The sequence below is a fragment of the Ambystoma mexicanum genome, unplaced genomic scaffold (assembly GCF_040938575.1).
Source record: "Ambystoma mexicanum isolate Mex_15411 unplaced genomic scaffold, UKY_AmexF1_1 Mex_scaf34, whole genome shotgun sequence".
NCBI classification, from domain to species: Eukaryota; Metazoa; Chordata; class Amphibia; order Caudata; family Ambystomatidae; genus Ambystoma; species Ambystoma mexicanum.
Window position 1 is genome coordinate 154662 of NW_027182449.1, and position 15515 is coordinate 170176.

The 15515-nt window shown below is 53.7% G+C and overlaps 4 non-coding genes across 4 annotated transcripts; all 4 read left to right on the forward strand.

Moving 5' to 3' along the window:
• Positions 1-879: 879 nt before the first annotated feature.
• On the forward strand, positions 880-998 carry LOC138558965 (5S ribosomal RNA). Its single transcript, XR_011299083.1, has one exon. It is a non-coding gene; the product is annotated as a 5S ribosomal RNA (ribosomal RNA).
• Positions 999-3797: 2799 nt separating this feature from the next.
• LOC138558966 (5S ribosomal RNA) lies at positions 3798-3916 on the forward strand. Its single transcript, XR_011299084.1, has one exon. It is a non-coding gene; the product is annotated as a 5S ribosomal RNA (ribosomal RNA).
• Positions 3917-6715: 2799 nt separating this feature from the next.
• Positions 6716-6834, forward strand: LOC138558967 (5S ribosomal RNA). The gene has a single exon (XR_011299085.1). It is a non-coding gene; the product is annotated as a 5S ribosomal RNA (ribosomal RNA).
• A 2799-nt stretch (positions 6835-9633) lies between these two features.
• LOC138558968 (5S ribosomal RNA) lies at positions 9634-9752 on the forward strand. Its single transcript, XR_011299086.1, has one exon. It is a non-coding gene; the product is annotated as a 5S ribosomal RNA (ribosomal RNA).
• The last annotated feature ends 5763 nt before the right edge of the window (positions 9753-15515 follow it).

Below are 15515 nucleotides of genomic sequence, written 5' to 3' on the forward strand. Positions count from 1 at the left end.
CTTTGCAAACTTTTGCCAAACCAACTTGGACCAGCACTGGGGTAGAGAGTCAGCCTTCAGCTGATGGCTGCCTGGGCTGGGCTGGGCTGGTCTGGGGGCCTCAGCTGCTGTTACTGGGCATGCTTCTTTCCTGGACTTGTAGGCCACCAGCCGGAGAAGGTAAGGGCCTCAACCAACATCGCCCTCTGCCTTTCAAAGAGTCGAGGAGACCCCAGCAGGAAAATTGTGTGTGTGTTTATTTCTTCTTTTTTAGAGGTGCTTTCTATTTTTGTAAGGAACCGACGCCTGGGTGAGTGCTAGTGTGGCGTGAGTTAAATTTACAGGCATCTTCTTTGCAAACTTTTGCCAAACCAATTTGGGGCAGCAGTGGGGTAGAGAGTCAGCCTTAAGCTGATGCCTGCCTGGGCTGGGCTGGGCTGGGCTGGGGGCCTCAGCTGCTGTTACTGGGCCTGCTTCTTTCCTGGACTTGTAGGCCGCCAGCCCGAGAAGGTAAGGCCTCAACCAACATCGCCCTCTGCCTTCCAAAGAGTCGAGGAGACCCCAGCAGGAAAATTGTGTGTGTGTTTATTTCCATCTTTCTTTCCGAGTTTTTTTTTAAAGTTTTGTAAGGAACGGATGCTTGGGTGAGTGAGTGCAAGTGTGGCTTGGCCTGAATTTACAGACACTTTCTTTGCAAACATGAGTAGGCAAGTGGGTATTTCAAAAGTGGGTGCATGGAGCCGCTCGTTGCTTTTCCAAGCTGGCAGCTGTGGCTCCTGAGCTTGAGGCAAAAAGAAGGGCAGAAGCACACTGCAGAGGACAGCGTTCAGCCTTGCAAGAGGGCAGTGGACGTCGGAGGAGCCGACACAGCACAAGAGGCTCGGAATCGGCGCACTCTTCACCTACGGCCATACCACCCTGAATGCGCCCGATCTCGTCCGATCTCGGAAGCTAAGCAGGGTCGGGCCTGGTTAGTACTTGGATGGGAGACCGCCTGGGAATACCAGGTGCTGTAGGCATTTTGCTACTCTGTGCCCGATAGGCGGCGTTCGTCTTCCCCGTCTTGAACTACATTTTTCCTCCATTCCGCTTTTAATTTTAACAAACACGGCGCGTGAAAAAGGCACAGGGGCAGACAGCAGCCCTCGCTCCAATGCAGAGCCCCGTCAGAGGCGGACACGTTGTCGCCAAACTAACTTGGAGCAGCAGGAGACTGAAGCCAGGGCAGCAGCTCGCCGCCTCGGGTGGGTGGATGCAGCCAGAAAGGGCCACTCGTGTCCCTGGCAAAGCACCTCCAGCGTCTCCCCGTTTTCTCTCCAGTGGACGCGCAAGGCCCCCTACAGCTAGGGGAGGCAAGTGGATGGGCCTCATCTGCATATGTGGGCTCTAGAGGAAGAGTGCACCCTGGGAGACAAGGGGACACTTGGAGCGGGAAGTGCTCACGGGGGAGAAGTGCCTACAAGAGGCAGGAAGGGAGGGAGGCCACATCATGCCTCTCCATAGCCAGGCCTCTGGATGATGGGGCAGAAGCGGCCGTCACCCTAAGCTTCCTAGAAGTCCCAGCTGGGCCCCATGCTACCTAATATCTCGCCTGATCGAGCCTGGTCGAGCACTGGTCGAGCCTTCAGCCAAGGGACACAGGAGCCAAGGGGTCTGGCCTCGAGCCTTCAACCGAGGGACCCAGGAGCCCAGGGTCTGGCCTCAGTGCTTCCCAAGTCGGCCTTCAGCTGAAGCCTGCCTGGGCTGGGAGCCTCAGCTGCTGTTCCTGGGTGTGCTTCTTTCCTGCATGTGAAGGCCACCAGCGGCGAAGGTTGCCCTCCGCCTTCCAAGGAGTCGAGGGGATAGAAGCAGGAAAATTGTGTGTGTGTTTATTTCTTCTTTTTTAGAGATTCTTTCTATTTTTGTAAGGAACTGACGCCTGGGTGAGTGCTAGTGTGGCTTGAGGTGAATTTACGGGCAGCTTCTTTGCAAACTTTTGCCAAACCAACTTGGAGCAGCACTGGGGTAGAGAGTCAGCCTTCCGCTGATGCCTGCCTAGGCGTGGCTGGGCTGGGGGCCTCAGCTGCTGTTACTGGGCCTGCTTCTTTCCTGGTCTTGTAGGCCGCCAGCCAGAGAAGGTAAGGGCTTCAACCAACATCGCCCTCTGCCTTCCAAAGAGTCGAGGAGACCGCAGCAGGAAAATTGTGTGTGTGTTTATTTCTTCTTTTTTTAGAGGTGCTTTCTATTTTTGTAAGGAACCGACGCCTGGGTGAGTGCTAGTGTGGCGTGAGTTACATTTACAGGCATCTTCTTTGCAAAATTTTGCCAAACCAACTTGGACCAGCACTGGGGTAGAGAGTCAGCCTTCAGCTGATGGCTGCCTGGGCTGGGCTGGGCTGGGGGCCTCAGCTGCTGTTACTGGGCCTGCTTCTTTCCTGGACTTGTAGGCCGCCAGCCCGAGAAGGTAAGGCCTCAACCAACATCGCCCTCTGCCTTCCAAAGAGTCGAGGGAATAGAAGCAGGAAAATTGTGTGTGTGTTTATTTCTTCTTTTTTAGAGATTCTTTCTATTTTTGTAAGGAACTGACGACTGGGTGAGTGCTAGTGTGGCTTGAGGTGAATTTACGGGCAGCTTCTTTGCAAACTTTTGCCAAACCAACTTGGAGCAGCACTGGGGTAGAGAGTCAGCCTTCCGCTGATGCCTGCCTAGGCGTGGCTGGGCTGGGGGCCTCAGCTGCTGTTACTGGGCCTGCTTCTTTCCTGGTCTTGTAGGCCGCCAGCCAGAGAAGGTAAGGGCTTCAACCAACATCGCCCTCTGCCTTCCAAAGAGTCGAGGAGACCGCAGCAGGAAAATTGTGTGTGTGTTTATTTCTTCTTTTTTTAGAGGTGCTTTCTATTTTTGTAAGGAACCGACGCCTGGGTGAGTGCTAGTGTGGCGTGAGTTACATTTACAGGCATCTTCTTTGCAAACTTTTGCCAAACCAACTTGGACCAGCACTGGGGTAGAGAGTCAGCCTTCAGCTGATGGCTGCCTGGGCTGGGCTGGGCTGGTCTGGGGGCCTCAGCTGCTGTTACTGGGCATGCTTCTTTCCTGGACTTGTAGGCCACCAGCCGGAGAAGGTAAGGGCCTCAACCAACATCGCCCTCTGCCTTTCAAAGAGTCGAGGAGACCCCAGCAGGAAAATTGTGTGTGTGTTTATTTCTTCTTTTTTAGAGGTGCTTTCTATTTTTGTAAGGAACCGACGCCTGGGTGGGTGCTAGTGTGGCGTGAGTTAAATTTACAGGCATCTTCTTTGCAAACTTTTGCCAAACCAATTTGGGGCAGCAGTGGGGTAGAGAGTCAGCCTTAAGCTGATGCCTGCCTGGGCTGGGCTGGGCTGGGCTGGGGGCCTCAGCTGCTGTTACTGGGCCTGCTTCTTTCCTGGACTTGTAGGCCGCCAGCCCGAGAAGGTAAGGCCTCAACCAACATCGCCCTCTGCCTTCCAAAGAGTCGAGGAGACCCCAGCAGGAAAATTGTGTGTGTGTTTATTTCCATCTTTCTTTCCGAGTTTTTTTTTAAAGTTTTGTAAGGAACGGATGCTTGGGTGAGTGAGTGCAAGTGTGGCTTGGCCTGAATTTACAGACACTTTCTTTGCAAACATGAGTAGGCAAGTGGGTATTTCAAAAGTGGGTGCATGGAGCCGCTCGTTGCTTTTCCAAGCTGGCAGCTGTGGCTCCTGAGCTTGAGGCAAAAAGAAGGGCAGAAGCACACTGCAGAGGACAGCGTTCAGCCTTGCAAGAGGGCAGTGGACGTCGGAGGAGCCGACACAGCACAAGAGGCTCGGAATCGGCGCACTCTTCACCTACGGCCATACCACCCTGAATGCGCCCGATCTCGTCCGATCTCGGAAGCTAAGCAGGGTCGGGCCTGGTTAGTACTTGGATGGGAGACCGCCTGGGAATACCAGGTGCTGTAGGCATTTTGCTACTCTGTGCCCGATAGGCGGCGTTCGTCTTCCCCGTCTTGAACTACATTTTTCCTCCATTCCGCTTTTAATTTTAACAAACACGGCGCGTGAAAAAGGCACAGGGGCAGACAGCAGCCCTCGCTCCAATGCAGAGCCCCGTCAGAGGCGGACACGTTGTCGCCAAACTAACTTGGAGCAGCAGGAGACTGAAGCCAGGGCAGCAGCTCGCCGCCTCGGGTGGGTGGATGCAGCCAGAAAGGGCCACTCGTGTCCCTGGCAAAGCACCTCCAGCGTCTCCCCGTTTTCTCTCCAGTGGACGCGCAAGGCCCCCTACAGCTAGGGGAGGCAAGTGGATGGGCCTCATCTGCATATGTGGGCTCTAGAGGAAGAGTGCACCCTGGGAGACAAGGGGACACTTGGAGCGGGAAGTGCTCACGGGGGAGAAGTGCCTACAAGAGGCAGGAAGGGAGGGAGGCCACATCATGCCTCTCCATAGCCAGGCCTCTGGATGATGGGGCAGAAGCGGCCGTCACCCTAAGCTTCCTAGAAGTCCCAGCTGGGCCCCATGCTACCTAATATCTCGCCTGATCGAGCCTGGTCGAGCACTGGTCGAGCCTTCAGCCAAGGGACACAGGAGCCAAGGGGTCTGGCCTCGAGCCTTCAACCGAGGGACCCAGGAGCCCAGGGTCTGGCCTCAGTGCTTCCCAAGTCGGCCTTCAGCTGAAGCCTGCCTGGGCTGGGAGCCTCAGCTGCTGTTCCTGGGTGTGCTTCTTTCCTGCATGTGAAGGCCACCAGCGGCGAAGGTTGCCCTCCGCCTTCCAAGGAGTCGAGGGGATAGAAGCAGGAAAATTGTGTGTGTGTTTATTTCTTCTTTTTTAGAGATTCTTTCTATTTTTGTAAGGAACTGACGCCTGGGTGAGTGCTAGTGTGGCTTGAGGTGAATTTACGGGCAGCTTCTTTGCAAACTTTTGCCAAACCAACTTGGAGCAGCACTGGGGTAGAGAGTCAGCCTTCCGCTGATGCCTGCCTAGGCGTGGCTGGGCTGGGGGCCTCAGCTGCTGTTACTGGGCCTGCTTCTTTCCTGGTCTTGTAGGCCGCCAGCCAGAGAAGGTAAGGGCTTCAACCAACATCGCCCTCTGCCTTCCAAAGAGTCGAGGAGACCGCAGCAGGAAAATTGTGTGTGTGTTTATTTCTTCTTTTTTTAGAGGTGCTTTCTATTTTTGTAAGGAACCGACGCCTGGGTGAGTGCTAGTGTGGCGTGAGTTACATTTACAGGCATCTTCTTTGCAAAATTTTGCCAAACCAACTTGGACCAGCACTGGGGTAGAGAGTCAGCCTTCAGCTGATGGCTGCCTGGGCTGGGCTGGGCTGGGGGCCTCAGCTGCTGTTACTGGGCCTGCTTCTTTCCTGGACTTGTAGGCCGCCAGCCCGAGAAGGTAAGGCCTCAACCAACATCGCCCTCTGCCTTCCAAAGAGTCGAGGGAATAGAAGCAGGAAAATTGTGTGTGTGTTTATTTCTTCTTTTTTAGAGATTCTTTCTATTTTTGTAAGGAACTGACGACTGGGTGAGTGCTAGTGTGGCTTGAGGTGAATTTACGGGCAGCTTCTTTGCAAACTTTTGCCAAACCAACTTGGAGCAGCACTGGGGTAGAGAGTCAGCCTTCCGCTGATGCCTGCCTAGGCGTGGCTGGGCTGGGGGCCTCAGCTGCTGTTACTGGGCCTGCTTCTTTCCTGGTCTTGTAGGCCGCCAGCCAGAGAAGGTAAGGGCTTCAACCAACATCGCCCTCTGCCTTCCAAAGAGTCGAGGAGACCGCAGCAGGAAAATTGTGTGTGTGTTTATTTCTTCTTTTTTTAGAGGTGCTTTCTATTTTTGTAAGGAACCGACGCCTGGGTGAGTGCTAGTGTGGCGTGAGTTACATTTACAGGCATCTTCTTTGCAAACTTTTGCCAAACCAACTTGGACCAGCACTGGGGTAGAGAGTCAGCCTTCAGCTGATGGCTGCCTGGGCTGGGCTGGGCTGGTCTGGGGGCCTCAGCTGCTGTTACTGGGCATGCTTCTTTCCTGGACTTGTAGGCCACCAGCCGGAGAAGGTAAGGGCCTCAACCAACATCGCCCTCTGCCTTTCAAAGAGTCGAGGAGACCCCAGCAGGAAAATTGTGTGTGTGTTTATTTCTTCTTTTTTAGAGGTGCTTTCTATTTTTGTAAGGAACCGACGCCTGGGTGAGTGCTAGTGTGGCGTGAGTTAAATTTACAGGCATCTTCTTTGCAAACTTTTGCCAAACCAATTTGGGGCAGCAGTGGGGTAGAGAGTCAGCCTTAAGCTGATGCCTGCCTGGGCTGGGCTGGGCTGGGCTGGGGGCCTCAGCTGCTGTTACTGGGCCTGCTTCTTTCCTGGACTTGTAGGCCGCCAGCCCGAGAAGGTAAGGCCTCAACCAACATCGCCCTCTGCCTTCCAAAGAGTCGAGGAGACCCCAGCAGGAAAATTGTGTGTGTGTTTATTTCCATCTTTCTTTCCGAGTTTTTTTTTAAAGTTTTGTAAGGAACGGATGCTTGGGTGAGTGAGTGCAAGTGTGGCTTGGCCTGAATTTACAGACACTTTCTTTGCAAACATGAGTAGGCAAGTGGGTATTTCAAAAGTGGGTGCATGGAGCCGCTCGTTGCTTTTCCAAGCTGGCAGCTGTGGCTCCTGAGCTTGAGGCAAAAAGAAGGGCAGAAGCACACTGCAGAGGACAGCGTTCAGCCTTGCAAGAGGGCAGTGGACGTCGGAGGAGCCGACACAGCACAAGAGGCTCGGAATCGGCGCACTCTTCACCTACGGCCATACCACCCTGAATGCGCCCGATCTCGTCCGATCTCGGAAGCTAAGCAGGGTCGGGCCTGGTTAGTACTTGGATGGGAGACCGCCTGGGAATACCAGGTGCTGTAGGCATTTTGCTACTCTGTGCCCGATAGGCGGCGTTCGTCTTCCCCGTCTTGAACTACATTTTTCCTCCATTCCGCTTTTAATTTTAACAAACACGGCGCGTGAAAAAGGCACAGGGGCAGACAGCAGCCCTCGCTCCAATGCAGAGCCCCGTCAGAGGCGGACACGTTGTCGCCAAACTAACTTGGAGCAGCAGGAGACTGAAGCCAGGGCAGCAGCTCGCCGCCTCGGGTGGGTGGATGCAGCCAGAAAGGGCCACTCGTGTCCCTGGCAAAGCACCTCCAGCGTCTCCCCGTTTTCTCTCCAGTGGACGCGCAAGGCCCCCTACAGCTAGGGGAGGCAAGTGGATGGGCCTCATCTGCATATGTGGGCTCTAGAGGAAGAGTGCACCCTGGGAGACAAGGGGACACTTGGAGCGGGAAGTGCTCACGGGGGAGAAGTGCCTACAAGAGGCAGGAAGGGAGGGAGGCCACATCATGCCTCTCCATAGCCAGGCCTCTGGATGATGGGGCAGAAGCGGCCGTCACCCTAAGCTTCCTAGAAGTCCCAGCTGGGCCCCATGCTACCTAATATCTCGCCTGATCGAGCCTGGTCGAGCACTGGTCGAGCCTTCAGCCAAGGGACACAGGAGCCAAGGGGTCTGGCCTCGAGCCTTCAACCGAGGGACCCAGGAGCCCAGGGTCTGGCCTCAGTGCTTCCCAAGTCGGCCTTCAGCTGAAGCCTGCCTGGGCTGGGAGCCTCAGCTGCTGTTCCTGGGTGTGCTTCTTTCCTGCATGTGAAGGCCACCAGCGGCGAAGGTTGCCCTCCGCCTTCCAAGGAGTCGAGGGGATAGAAGCAGGAAAATTGTGTGTGTGTTTATTTCTTCTTTTTTAGAGATTCTTTCTATTTTTGTAAGGAACTGACGCCTGGGTGAGTGCTAGTGTGGCTTGAGGTGAATTTACGGGCAGCTTCTTTGCAAACTTTTGCCAAACCAACTTGGAGCAGCACTGGGGTAGAGAGTCAGCCTTCCGCTGATGCCTGCCTAGGCGTGGCTGGGCTGGGGGCCTCAGCTGCTGTTACTGGGCCTGCTTCTTTCCTGGTCTTGTAGGCCGCCAGCCAGAGAAGGTAAGGGCTTCAACCAACATCGCCCTCTGCCTTCCAAAGAGTCGAGGAGACCGCAGCAGGAAAATTGTGTGTGTGTTTATTTCTTCTTTTTTTAGAGGTGCTTTCTATTTTTGTAAGGAACCGACGCCTGGGTGAGTGCTAGTGTGGCGTGAGTTACATTTACAGGCATCTTCTTTGCAAAATTTTGCCAAACCAACTTGGACCAGCACTGGGGTAGAGAGTCAGCCTTCAGCTGATGGCTGCCTGGGCTGGGCTGGGCTGGGGGCCTCAGCTGCTGTTACTGGGCCTGCTTCTTTCCTGGACTTGTAGGCCGCCAGCCCGAGAAGGTAAGGCCTCAACCAACATCGCCCTCTGCCTTCCAAAGAGTCGAGGGAATAGAAGCAGGAAAATTGTGTGTGTGTTTATTTCTTCTTTTTTAGAGATTCTTTCTATTTTTGTAAGGAACTGACGACTGGGTGAGTGCTAGTGTGGCTTGAGGTGAATTTACGGGCAGCTTCTTTGCAAACTTTTGCCAAACCAACTTGGAGCAGCACTGGGGTAGAGAGTCAGCCTTCCGCTGATGCCTGCCTAGGCGTGGCTGGGCTGGGGGCCTCAGCTGCTGTTACTGGGCCTGCTTCTTTCCTGGTCTTGTAGGCCGCCAGCCAGAGAAGGTAAGGGCTTCAACCAACATCGCCCTCTGCCTTCCAAAGAGTCGAGGAGACCGCAGCAGGAAAATTGTGTGTGTGTTTATTTCTTCTTTTTTTAGAGGTGCTTTCTATTTTTGTAAGGAACCGACGCCTGGGTGAGTGCTAGTGTGGCGTGAGTTACATTTACAGGCATCTTCTTTGCAAACTTTTGCCAAACCAACTTGGACCAGCACTGGGGTAGAGAGTCAGCCTTCAGCTGATGGCTGCCTGGGCTGGGCTGGGCTGGTCTGGGGGCCTCAGCTGCTGTTACTGGGCATGCTTCTTTCCTGGACTTGTAGGCCACCAGCCGGAGAAGGTAAGGGCCTCAACCAACATCGCCCTCTGCCTTTCAAAGAGTCGAGGAGACCCCAGCAGGAAAATTGTGTGTGTGTTTATTTCTTCTTTTTTAGAGGTGCTTTCTATTTTTGTAAGGAACCGACGCCTGGGTGAGTGCTAGTGTGGCGTGAGTTAAATTTACAGGCATCTTCTTTGCAAACTTTTGCCAAACCAATTTGGGGCAGCAGTGGGGTAGAGAGTCAGCCTTAAGCTGATGCCTGCCTGGGCTGGGCTGGGCTGGGCTGGGGGCCTCAGCTGCTGTTACTGGGCCTGCTTCTTTCCTGGACTTGTAGGCCGCCAGCCCGAGAAGGTAAGGCCTCAACCAACATCGCCCTCTGCCTTCCAAAGAGTCGAGGAGACCCCAGCAGGAAAATTGTGTGTGTGTTTATTTCCATCTTTCTTTCCGAGTTTTTTTTTAAAGTTTTGTAAGGAACGGATGCTTGGGTGAGTGAGTGCAAGTGTGGCTTGGCCTGAATTTACAGACACTTTCTTTGCAAACATGAGTAGGCAAGTGGGTATTTCAAAAGTGGGTGCATGGAGCCGCTCGTTGCTTTTCCAAGCTGGCAGCTGTGGCTCCTGAGCTTGAGGCAAAAAGAAGGGCAGAAGCACACTGCAGAGGACAGCGTTCAGCCTTGCAAGAGGGCAGTGGACGTCGGAGGAGCCGACACAGCACAAGAGGCTCGGAATCGGCGCACTCTTCACCTACGGCCATACCACCCTGAATGCGCCCGATCTCGTCCGATCTCGGAAGCTAAGCAGGGTCGGGCCTGGTTAGTACTTGGATGGGAGACCGCCTGGGAATACCAGGTGCTGTAGGCATTTTGCTACTCTGTGCCCGATAGGCGGCGTTCGTCTTCCCCGTCTTGAACTACATTTTTCCTCCATTCCGCTTTTAATTTTAACAAACACGGCGCGTGAAAAAGGCACAGGGGCAGACAGCAGCCCTCGCTCCAATGCAGAGCCCCGTCAGAGGCGGACACGTTGTCGCCAAACTAACTTGGAGCAGCAGGAGACTGAAGCCAGGGCAGCAGCTCGCCGCCTCGGGTGGGTGGATGCAGCCAGAAAGGGCCACTCGTGTCCCTGGCAAAGCACCTCCAGCGTCTCCCCGTTTTCTCTCCAGTGGACGCGCAAGGCCCCCTACAGCTAGGGGAGGCAAGTGGATGGGCCTCATCTGCATATGTGGGCTCTAGAGGAAGAGTGCACCCTGGGAGACAAGGGGACACTTGGAGCGGGAAGTGCTCACGGGGGAGAAGTGCCTACAAGAGGCAGGAAGGGAGGGAGGCCACATCATGCCTCTCCATAGCCAGGCCTCTGGATGATGGGGCAGAAGCGGCCGTCACCCTAAGCTTCCTAGAAGTCCCAGCTGGGCCCCATGCTACCTAATATCTCGCCTGATCGAGCCTGGTCGAGCACTGGTCGAGCCTTCAGCCAAGGGACACAGGAGCCAAGGGGTCTGGCCTCGAGCCTTCAACCGAGGGACCCAGGAGCCCAGGGTCTGGCCTCAGTGCTTCCCAAGTCGGCCTTCAGCTGAAGCCTGCCTGGGCTGGGAGCCTCAGCTGCTGTTCCTGGGTGTGCTTCTTTCCTGCATGTGAAGGCCACCAGCGGCGAAGGTTGCCCTCCGCCTTCCAAGGAGTCGAGGGGATAGAAGCAGGAAAATTGTGTGTGTGTTTATTTCTTCTTTTTTAGAGATTCTTTCTATTTTTGTAAGGAACTGACGCCTGGGTGAGTGCTAGTGTGGCTTGAGGTGAATTTACGGGCAGCTTCTTTGCAAACTTTTGCCAAACCAACTTGGAGCAGCACTGGGGTAGAGAGTCAGCCTTCCGCTGATGCCTGCCTAGGCGTGGCTGGGCTGGGGGCCTCAGCTGCTGTTACTGGGCCTGCTTCTTTCCTGGTCTTGTAGGCCGCCAGCCAGAGAAGGTAAGGGCTTCAACCAACATCGCCCTCTGCCTTCCAAAGAGTCGAGGAGACCGCAGCAGGAAAATTGTGTGTGTGTTTATTTCTTCTTTTTTTAGAGGTGCTTTCTATTTTTGTAAGGAACCGACGCCTGGGTGAGTGCTAGTGTGGCGTGAGTTACATTTACAGGCATCTTCTTTGCAAAATTTTGCCAAACCAACTTGGACCAGCACTGGGGTAGAGAGTCAGCCTTCAGCTGATGGCTGCCTGGGCTGGGCTGGGCTGGGGGCCTCAGCTGCTGTTACTGGGCCTGCTTCTTTCCTGGACTTGTAGGCCGCCAGCCCGAGAAGGTAAGGCCTCAACCAACATCGCCCTCTGCCTTCCAAAGAGTCGAGGGAATAGAAGCAGGAAAATTGTGTGTGTGTTTATTTCTTCTTTTTTAGAGATTCTTTCTATTTTTGTAAGGAACTGACGACTGGGTGAGTGCTAGTGTGGCTTGAGGTGAATTTACGGGCAGCTTCTTTGCAAACTTTTGCCAAACCAACTTGGAGCAGCACTGGGGTAGAGAGTCAGCCTTCCGCTGATGCCTGCCTAGGCGTGGCTGGGCTGGGGGCCTCAGCTGCTGTTACTGGGCCTGCTTCTTTCCTGGTCTTGTAGGCCGCCAGCCAGAGAAGGTAAGGGCTTCAACCAACATCGCCCTCTGCCTTCCAAAGAGTCGAGGAGACCGCAGCAGGAAAATTGTGTGTGTGTTTATTTCTTCTTTTTTTAGAGGTGCTTTCTATTTTTGTAAGGAACCGACGCCTGGGTGAGTGCTAGTGTGGCGTGAGTTACATTTACAGGCATCTTCTTTGCAAAATTTTGCCAAACCAACTTGGACCAGCACTGGGGTAGAGAGTCAGCCTTCAGCTGATGGCTGCCTGGGCTGGGCTGGGCTGGGGGCCTCAGCTGCTGTTACTGGGCCTGCTTCTTTCCTGGACTTGTAGGCCGCCAGCCCGAGAAGGTAAGGCCTCAACCAACATCGCCCTCTGCCTTCCAAAGAGTCGAGGGAATAGAAGCAGGAAAATTGTGTGTGTGTTTATTTCTTCTTTTTTAGAGATTCTTTCTATTTTTGTAAGGAACTGACGCCTGGGTGAGTGCTAGTGTGGCTTGAGGTGAATTTACGGGCAGCTTCTTTGCAAACTTTTGCCAAACCAACTTGGAGCAGCACTGGGGTAGAGAGTCAGCCTTCCGCTGATGCCTGCCTAGGCGTGGCTGGGCTGGGGGCCTCAGCTGCTGTTACTGGGCCTGCTTCTTTCCTGGTCTTGTAGGCCGCCAGCCAGAGAAGGTAAGGGCTTCAACCAACATCGCCCTCTGCCTTCCAAAGAGTCGAGGAGACCGCAGCAGGAAAATTGTGTGTGTGTTTATTTCTTCTTTTTTAGAGGTGCTTTCTATTTTTGTAAGGAACCGACGCCTGGGTGAGTGCTAGTGTGGCGTGAGTTAAATTTACAGGCATCTTCTTTGCAAACTTTTGCCAAACCAATTTGGGGCAGCAGTGGGGTAGAGAGTCAGCCTTAAGCTGATGCCTGCCTAGGCGTGGCTGGGCTGGGGGCCTCAGCTGCTGTTACTGGGCCTGCTTCTTTCCTGGTCTTGTAGGCCGCCAGCCAGAGAAGGTAAGGGCTTCAACCAACATCGCCCTCTGCCTTCCAAAGAGTCGAGGAGACCGCAGCAGGAAAATTGTGTGTGTGTTTATTTCTTCTTTTTTTAGAGGTGCTTTCTATTTTTGTAAGGAACCGACGCCTGGGTGAGTGCTAGTGTGGCGTGAGTTACATTTACAGGCATCTTCTTTGCAAAATTTTGCCAAACCAACTTGGACCAGCACTGGGGTAGAGAGTCAGCCTTCAGCTGATGGCTGCCTGGGCTGGGCTGGGCTGGGGGCCTCAGCTGCTGTTACTGGGCCTGCTTCTTTCCTGGACTTGTAGGCCGCCAGCCCGAGAAGGTAAGGCCTCAACCAACATCGCCCTCTGCCTTCCAAAGAGTCGAGGGAATAGAAGCAGGAAAATTGTGTGTGTGTTTATTTCTTCTTTTTTAGAGATTCTTTCTATTTTTGTAAGGAACTGACGCCTGGGTGAGTGCTAGTGTGGCTTGAGGTGAATTTACGGGCAGCTTCTTTGCAAACTTTTGCCAAACCAACTTGGAGCAGCACTGGGGTAGAGAGTCAGCCTTCCGCTGATGCCTGCCTAGGCGTGGCTGGGCTGGGGGCCTCAGCTGCTGTTACTGGGCCTGCTTCTTTCCTGGTCTTGTAGGCCGCCAGCCAGAGAAGGTAAGGGCTTCAACCAACATCGCCCTCTGCCTTCCAAAGAGTCGAGGAGACCGCAGCAGGAAAATTGTGTGTGTGTTTATTTCTTCTTTTTTTAGAGGTGCTTTCTATTTTTGTAAGGAACCGACGCCTGGGTGAGTGCTAGTGTGGCGTGAGTTACATTTACAGGCATCTTCTTTGCAAAATTTTGCCAAACCAACTTGGACCAGCACTGGGGTAGAGAGTCAGCCTTCAGCTGATGGCTGCCTGGGCTGGGCTGGGCTGGGGGCCTCAGCTGCTGTTACTGGGCCTGCTTCTTTCCTGGACTTGTAGGCCGCCAGCCCGAGAAGGTAAGGCCTCAACCAACATCGCCCTCTGCCTTCCAAAGAGTCGAGGGAATAGAAGCAGGAAAATTGTGTGTGTGTTTATTTCTTCTTTTTTTAGAGGTGCTTTCTATTTTTGTAAGGAACCGACGCCTGGGTGAGTGCTAGTGTGGCGTGAGTTACATTTACAGGCATCTTCTTTGCAAAATTTTGCCAAACCAACTTGGACCAGCACTGGGGTAGAGAGTCAGCCTTCAGCTGATGGCTGCCTGGGCTGGGCTGGGCTGGTCTGGGGGCCTCAGCTGCTGTTACTGGGCATGCTTCTTTCCTGGACTTGTAGGCCACCAGCCGGAGAAGGTAAGGGCCTCAACCAACATCGCCCTCTGCCTTTCAAAGAGTCGAGGAGACCCCAGCAGGAAAATTGTGTGTGTGTTTATTTCTTCTTTTTTAGAGGTGCTTTCTATTTTTGTAAGGAACCGACGCCTGGGTGAGTGCTAGTGTGGCGTGAGTTAAATTTACAGGCATCTTCTTTGCAAACTTTTGCCAAACCAATTTGGGGCAGCAGTGGGGTAGAGAGTCAGCCTTAAGCTGATGCCTGCCTGGGCTGGGCTGGGCTGGGGGCCTCAGCTGCTGTTACTGGGCCTGCTTCTTTCCTGGACTTGTAGGCCGCCAGCCCGAGAAGGTAAGGCCTCAACCAACATCGCCCTCTGCCTTCCAAAGAGTCGAGGGGATAGAAGCAGGAAAATTGTGTGTGTGTTTATTTCTTCTTTTTTAGAGATTCTTTCTATTTTTGTAAGGAACTGACGACTGGGTGAGTGCTAGTGTGGCTTGAGGTGAATTTACGGGCAGCTTCTTTGCAAACTTTTGCCAAACCAACTTGGAGCAGCACTGGGGTAGAGAGTCAGCCTTCCGCTGATGCCTGCCTAGGCGTGGCTGGGCTGGGGGCCTCAGCTGCTGTTACTGGGCCTGCTTCTTTCCTGGTCTTGTAGGCCGCCAGCCAGAGAAGGTAAGGGCTTCAACCAACATCGCCCTCTGCCTTCCAAAGAGTCGAGGAGACCGCAGCAGGAAAATTGTGTGTGTGTTTATTTCTTCTTTTTTAGAGGTGCTTTCTATTTTTGTAAGGAACCGACGCCTGGGTGAGTGCTAGTGTGGCGTGAGTTAAATTTACAGGCATCTTCTTTGCAAACTTTTGCCAAACCAATTTGGGGCAGCAGTGGGGTAGAGAGTCAGCCTTAAGCTGATGCCTGCCTGGGCTGGGCTGGGCTGGGGGCCTCAGCTGCTGTTACTGGGCCTGCTTCTTTCCTGGACTTGTAGGCCGCCAGCCCGAGAAGGTAAGGCCTCAACCAACATCGCCCTCTGCCTTCCAAAGAGTCGAGGGAATAGAAGCAGGAAAATTGTGTGTGTGTTTATTTCTTCTTTTTTAGAGATTCTTTCTATTTTTGTAAGGAACTGACGACTGGGTGAGTGCTAGTGTGGCTTGAGGTGAATTTACGGGCAGCTTCTTTGCAAACTTTTGCCAAACCAACTTGGAGCAGCACTGGGGTAGAGAGTCAGCCTTCCGCTGATGCCTGCCTAGGCGTGGCTGGGCTGGGGGCCTCAGCTGCTGTTACTGGGCCTGCTTCTTTCCTGGTCTTGTAGGCCGCCAGCCAGAGAAGGTAAGGGCTTCAACCAACATCGCCCTCTGCCTTCCAAAGAGTCGAGGAGACCGCAGCAGGAAAATTGTGTGTGTGTTTATTTCTTCTTTTTTTAGAGGTGCTTTCTATTTTTGTAAGGAACCGACGCCTGGGTGAGTGCTAGTGTGGCGTGAGTTACATTTACAGGCATCTTCTTTGCAAACTTTTGCCAAACCAACTTGGACCAGCACTGGGGTAGAGAGTCAGCCTTCAGCTGATGGCTGCCTGGGCTGGGCTGGGCTGGTCTGGGGGCCTCAGCTGCTGTTACTGGGCATGCTTCTTTCCTGGACTTGTAGGCCACCAGCCGGAGAAGGTAAGGGCCTCAACCAACATCGCCCTCTGCCTTTCAAAGAGTCGAGGAGACCCCAGCAGGAAAATTGTGTGTGTGTTTATTTCTTCTTTTTTAGAGGTGCTTTCT